This window comes from Aphidius gifuensis, linkage group LG2 (assembly GCF_014905175.1).
Source record: "Aphidius gifuensis isolate YNYX2018 linkage group LG2, ASM1490517v1, whole genome shotgun sequence".
Lineage (NCBI taxonomy): Eukaryota > Metazoa > Arthropoda > Insecta > Hymenoptera > Braconidae > Aphidius > Aphidius gifuensis.
This window is the reverse complement of record NC_057789.1, coordinates 11,297,774-11,305,240: the sequence shown is the minus strand read 5'-3', so window position 1 is coordinate 11,305,240 and position 7,467 is coordinate 11,297,774.

The following is a 7,467-nucleotide window of genomic DNA, read 5'->3' as shown; positions in this document are numbered from 1 at the left end:
GTCTTGTTGACAATAGCCCCCCCAACCAGACATTGAAGCATCTGAAAAAATTTCTATGACTGGATTGAATTGGCTGATTTTATTTTCAGCTTTATCTATATTAATATACCACCAGCTGAAATCATCTTGTAGATTTTTTGTTATACCCATTGTTGCTTCATAGTTATCACCATTTTGTTCTAGAGCTAGATATCGTGCTCGTTCGAAGTCTCGTAAATAGACTCTACTGTATTTTAACGTTATACAACACGAGCCCAGAGTACCAACAAATGAAGCAAATTCCCTTATTTTACAATTCTTTAATAATTTAAATTTATTTATTTTATTCTTTATTTTTACTTGCTTTTCCTGTGGAAGCTCTACTACCATTTTTATTGTATCAAAAATATTACCAAGAAATTTGCATCTATTAGATGGTACCATGTGGCTCTTTTTCATGTTAATTAAAAAACCTAATTGTTTTAATAAATTACAAGTGACATCAACGCTTTCTTGACATTTGATTTCTGTTTTTTCAATTAACAGAATATCATCTAGATATATTACTGAAGTATATCCTAGACTACGTAAATGTGAAATAACAGGTTTCATTAATTTTGTCCAGACATAAGGTGCTGTACAAAGACCGAATGGTAAAGAACAGAACTCATATAATTTACCTTGAAATTTGAACCTCAAATATTTTCTATATGTATTGTGTACTTGTACTAAATAATAAGCATCTTTAAGATCAATACAAGCCATAAAACAACCTGGAGATAACAGACGTTTAACAACTTTTTCATCTTCTAATTTAAAATAATCTGTTACCATGAATTTATTAAGGTTTTTTAAATTTAAAATTAACCGAGATGAACCATCAGGTTTGGGTACCAGAAATATGTTTGAAACAAATTGATTATTACATGGTGTTGCTTGATGAACAACACCTTTGGTTAACAGTTTTTTAATTTGCCCAGATATAGCTACAATTTCATTTGATGACCACTGAGGGTCTAAAGGTGGTATCATTTGTACCACTTTTGATACAAATGGAATTTTATAACCACTGATCCAGCCCAGGATTAACTTATCACATGTTACTTGCCTCCAACACTTTACAAATAATTTTAGTCTACCAGCTGGACAACTTACCTCTGTTAATCTTGTTTCTTTGCTGGTGTTGTCTTGGACTTTTGATAAGTTGCATGCTGACGAGTCTGAGACTTCTGTTTGTTGAATGATTTGCGATAATCCCCCCTCGTGTTGCGAGATGTTTTGTATGATTGTTGACGACGAGGAGGGGCCTTGAAGTTTTTTGGCTCAGTTGAGGCAAAATTTGTACTTGAATTTGCATTCGAATTTAAATTTTTACTTGTTGATTCAAGTACTTTGGCTGATTTTATTACATCTTCCAACTTATCACCAAATAACCACTCATTAACTGGAGTTGTATTTATGGGTTCTTTTAACGAAGCTTTAATATTTTTCATTATTAAACTTCGGCGAATATGAGTTTCCTCATACTGTAAATCTGCCATAAGACGCATGATTCCCCATAAACTCTCATTTAGATCTTTAACCACTGCTTTGTTTTGATCATTTTTTATGTCTGTAATCTTCTGAATTACATTTAGAATGCCAGCTAATGATGCAGTGATACGAGTTTGTTTGTCAATAATACGAGAGTCTCGATTAATTATTGTTTCTTGTACTTTTTTAAAACTCGCTTTTAATTCTGGATTTAATTTTGGTGGATCTATAAAGAGACAATTTTTTGGAGATATAAACTTTTTTAACAAGGTCTTTCTATTATCAGTAGGAAGGCCTTTTTTTATAACCTCTTCAACTCCAGCAGCTATTGTTGAATGGACAGCTGGTGCTAATTGTCTCTCTGGATGTATCTTCTCACTGATAACTTCAAGAATGTCAGCATCTAAATCTGCTTCTTCAGCTTTATCAGAAACTTTTGATGTATCACCAGGTGGCTGATTACCACTGTTATCTTTATTTTCATCTGGTTTTGAATTCGTTGCTTGTTTATTTTCTTTATTGTCATCAAGTGTTAAAGCTTGATTATTTGCATCATGTTGAGGTGATAATACAGATTGACCACTATCACCAGAACTTCGAGAGGAATCAGATCCAGTTGAACTGTCACTGGAATAATCATAATAATAACTTGGACTACGATCACGACTATTTCTCGAATTGCGAGATTTAGTTCTTCCACGATATTGTTGACCTCGATCATAATCTCTTGATGGCTCATTGTGATGATTATCACGTCTTTTTTCATAATAATAATCATCATCAGAAGATGAACTAGGACTTCCAGTACCTGTTAATTCAATTAGACATCAGCGTTATTAGACCATTATTTCATTATTATTATTATTTCATATTTTGTAAACTAGCTGGGGTTACACTATCTTCCATGGTTGAACCATGTTTTCATGGTTGGACCATGTACATATTATATTGAAAAAGAATTTTTTTTTTTTTTTTAGTTGGACTAACATTTCTTTTTTTTTTTTTGTATATCAGTTGGACTGATATATTTGTATAGATCTATACATATATCAGTTGGACTGATATACATATATATATAGATATATATCTTGTATTACGTGCATTATTTTTGGAATAATTGTCAATGTTGGTTGAACCAAAAGAGACGCACGTTCTTATTCATACGTAGTATGAGCGTCCATGTTTAACCTCAAATAAAATATTTTTTTGTCAGCGTTGGTTGGACCACGCTGTCACACATGAACCTCTTTTTTTTTTTTTTTTTAACTTACCTTTTTCTCTACGTCGTAATTTTTCAATTTCCCTCTTTAACTTTTTATTTTTTCTTCTATAATCATCTTTTGATGATTTTCTTTTCTTATTTGACATGCTGATAATTTTTTTTTTTTTTTTTTTTTTTGCTGTGGCACGTTCGGCACAAAAAAGAAGAATGAGGATCGCTTGGCAAGATGTCGTATACATGCCAGTTATTTTAGGCTTTAAAACATGTGGTGCCATCGGTATAAAGTAGGAGTACTACCTGATGATCTTAGAAGAGGCGCGAAATACAATAAATAATTTTGTAATGTTTCTTGTTGATTGTAAATTAAATAAAATAATTAATGTTATTTACTGACAGCTATAAATGGACTCTAAGTTTATTTTACTTTAAGTTCTTGCAGTTCTCAAACACAATCCTCTGTAAGTCTGTAAATTTACTCCAGTGCTCTCTGGAGCACTAAAACTAAACAAATATGTAGCAGTACTATTTTTTCCTATTTATTAGCTATTTTATAGGTCATATTTTAGATACAAAATAATCATAGTGGTACCAGTTACAGAGGATTCTCAGAATAAAATGAATCTAATCGTGGAATCTAACATTTACCTACTTATTAGCCACTTTTGTTAGAAACAAAAATTTTTCTATTTTAAATAGCTGTTTACTAGCTATTATATGCCTACTTATATTGTATCCACTTTTTAGCCATTGAAATTAGCTAACAAATGGATTGAAACTAATTGAATCTCACGGAATTCTACCAGGGTTATTGTAGTTTATTTAAATAATAAAAAAAAGTTGTTAGTCACATATTTTTCTAAATTTTGTCGTTTTACGAAGTAGCCATAAAAAACAAAGTAATATTTGAAAATTATAATTTTATTGTAGTTTATTTAAAAAAATAAAAAATAAGTTTTTTACTGTAAGGATGTTTTATGCGGGGCGTTCCCTCTATAGTCTAAAGCGCTATGCTGGGGCGGTTCTATGAGCAAATTAGGGGTGCCTCCGGCAGGGCGGTCCCTTTGGCTAGTCTATGAGTGTCACTGAACGGACCGAAGAAAGATCTACTATGTTTTTATCTTGCTCTGATACTTTACTAGGATTTATTTTTTTTATTTATCAATAATAATTGTTATTATATTATTTTTATAGCTTTTTTGTTTAGTTTATACGACATAATGGGTTACTTCGTAAATATATATTCGAGAAATAAAAATCATAGCTTTGTATATTTATTGGTGACATATTTTATTTTTTAAATAAACAAAACAAGTTAGATTCATGAGCTGAGAAAAAAAATATTGATTTTGATTATAACTGAAAGATTCTTCCCCTTTACCTCCGTCTACTCCCACAACGATGCCTATAATTGAGTATGAAAAGCTCTTCGAAAAGGAGTTTGAACAACACTCGATTATCTTTAACTTTTCATTAAATAGTAGAGTAGGTTTATGGAATAGTTATCCATCTTATGCCAAAATTTCAGAAGCCTATACCTGCTAGTAAAATAGTTATTAATGTTTGAAGTCAACAATTTTTAACGTGTACGTTTACGGGAAAGTCGAAAAATGTGAAAAAAAACCACACATATCAAATTTTTACCATGTTCTTAACTTCATACCTAAATAAAAAACTATCCGTATGAAACTTAAAAATCTTAAAATAATTATAGAAAAAACTAAAATCAAGTTACCTGCTAGTAAGTTAAACAATCAGTGTTTAAAAAAAAAAAATTATGCGTGTTGCGAGTACGCGCGGGGGAAGTGAAACTTTTTTTGGAGTGATTGCGGTGATAAAACTATAAGTTTCTTTCATTGATTTTTCTGTTTGTATTGACTATTCATATTACGGTCGCTATTCATAATATTGTTTATTTTATTAACCAGTAACATTTATATATCAAAAAAATGCGGTAATTATGTCAGAAATTCAAGATATTCTTTGTGATAGGTAATTTTTTTATAATATTTCAAATTATACAATAATGAAAAGTGAGTATAAAATTTTGTATATTTATAAATGTTTTTGTTATAAATTATCGTTGTCTAGAACGATATTCCTATAAACGTTCAGTACTTAAAACAGGTGAAGATTTCGAAGCTAATAGAGCATCAGGATTTTCCTGTAATTTTTTTGGTTACACTGTTAAGAAAAATACCCCTCATCCGCATCGATTTGAGTTCATAAAGATGACAGTTCTGACATAGTAGGAATCAGTATGTTGATCAAGAAATACACACGATCTTTGAAGCTAAAACAGTGTGTGAATTTCCAAAATAATGTGTAAATCTTAAATCATCGATAATACAGGGCTCTAGATCTAACGACATTGGATGGACAAAATAAATAGTATGGTAAATAGTTTATGTATGTGTATGCTATTTATATGTGCGTGTGTGTTTTTGACAGATAATTTATTTATTTCGTGTTGTTCAGTGTTGTTATTCTGCTGTCACATGATAAATATAAAAACAATATATAGATAATACTCGATGAATAAAGATTAAGAAAGCACTGAAAACTTTGAATATTTTACCTAGAAAGTAATAATTAATCAATGACAAAAAAAAAAAAAAAAGTCAAGAGTGAAGGAGTAGAAGTAACAAAATATGTTTGTGTGCATATTGATACACACACTTAGAAAGTTCGTTCGTAGCTCAAAAGAAGCGCCTCGAAAAACTCTTCGAAAACCATCATAAACTTTTCTTCAAAATGGATAAGCATTCAAATAAAAAAAAGACAGACGTTTATACAAAAATTTTTTCAATGGTGCAAAAAATGGCGCCAGCAATAACTTATAAAAAAATCAAGATAGAGACTTCGTTTTAGGCTCAAAAAATGCGTCTACAAAAACTCTAGAGCCCGCATCATGGACTTTTTCTGCCATGAGCGATAGTTTTCGAACCAAAAAAAAAAAAACCTTGAAATTAAAAAAAAAAAAAAAGATATTTTTTTTTTTTTCTCAAAAAGTATGCATCATAGAGTAGAAATTTTTTGAAAAGCACTAGATCTTTCGAAGGAGCTACTTTTGAGCCTAATACAAAGTCTCTATAATGATAATAACTCCGAATATGGTGGTCCGAAAAAAAACAACAAACGGCGCCAACTCGTTAAAAAATCAAAATAGAGACTTCCTGTTAGGCTCAAAAAATGCGTTTTTGAAAACTCTATCGCCCGCATCATGGACGTTTTCTGCTCCGAACAATAGTTTTTGAACCAAAAAAAAAAAAACCTCAAAATTAAAAAAAAAAAAAGACATTTTTTTTTTTTTCCTCAAAAAAATCATGGAGCAAAAATTTTTTGAATAGCACTAGATCTTTTGGAGGAGCTACTTTTGACCCTAATACAAAGTCTCTATCATAATGATAATTCCAAATATAGCGGTCCAAAAAAAAACAACGAAAAACAGCGCTAACAATAACTCGTTAAAAAATCTAAATAGAGACTTCCTGTTAGGCTTAAAAACGCGTTTTTGAAAACTCTATCGCTCGCTTTATGGACTTTTTCTGCTCCGAACAATAGTTTTTGAACCAAAAAAAAAAAACCTTGAAATTTAAAAAAAAAAAAAAGACATTTTTTTCTTTTTTCTTAAAAAGTATGCATCATAGGACAAAAATTTTTTAACCACTAGATCTTTTGAAGACGCTAGAGACTTTGTTTTAGGCTTAAAAAATGCGTTTTTGCAAACTCTATCGCCCGCAACATGGACTTTTTCTACTCTGAACAATAGTTTTTGTAGCAGAAAATAAGAACCTTGAAATTTGAAAAAAAAGATGTATAATAAAAGATATATTTACGACCAATGGCTGAAAAAAATATGTGACTGACCTGTTAATTTCTTTGGCTACATTAATTGCTCAGAAATTAACAGGTAAAACACACCGATTCCTTAGCCATTCGCCAGCAGTAATAACTTTCAATTGAGCCTAATACAATGTTTCTATCTTCAGTATCCTGAAAGTTATAGCATTTTCAATCAATTTTTTAACAATTTTGAAAAATTAGGCAATAAATAACTCAACGTAGAATTGGATTAAAAACTTCGTAATCGGCTCTTATTTTGCGTCTCAAAAAACTCTATCGCCCGCATCGTAGGTTCTTTCTGCTATCTCCAATATTTTTTGAGAAAAAAAAAAAATAAACTTAAAAATTTATTTTTGAATAATTTTATTATCAATAAACCATAAAATTATTTAAAAACCATAATTTTATTATATCTGAAAAATTAAGATAACCATGGCCCTAGCCGGTGTATTGAAAATTTAAAGTATAAATAATCTATATTGTAAAATTATTGTACAATTACAATAATAATTTTCGTCTTTAATCTCACACACCAATGTCTATTTTTCTTCATTTAAAACATAATATCAATCAATATTATAAATAAATTATTATTGTATAATTCTATATTTCATATTTTCAATTTAAGAAATATTATTTCAAATAAACAATAGTAATAGGTCTATTAATCTTGTAAAAGAAAAATTCTTTCATGCATCTACATATATTAGGGTGTTTTTTTTTTTTTCGCTATTTTTTTTTCTCTTTACCCATCTTCATGTTTATAGCTCTTAACATGCCTGTCCATTGAAAATACGCAGGGTTAGGGGTGCCATTTGATAACATGGTTTACTATTCATCATTTTGATCGGAGGCTTTAATTTTTGACCGTTCAAGTTCGCGTTGGTCTT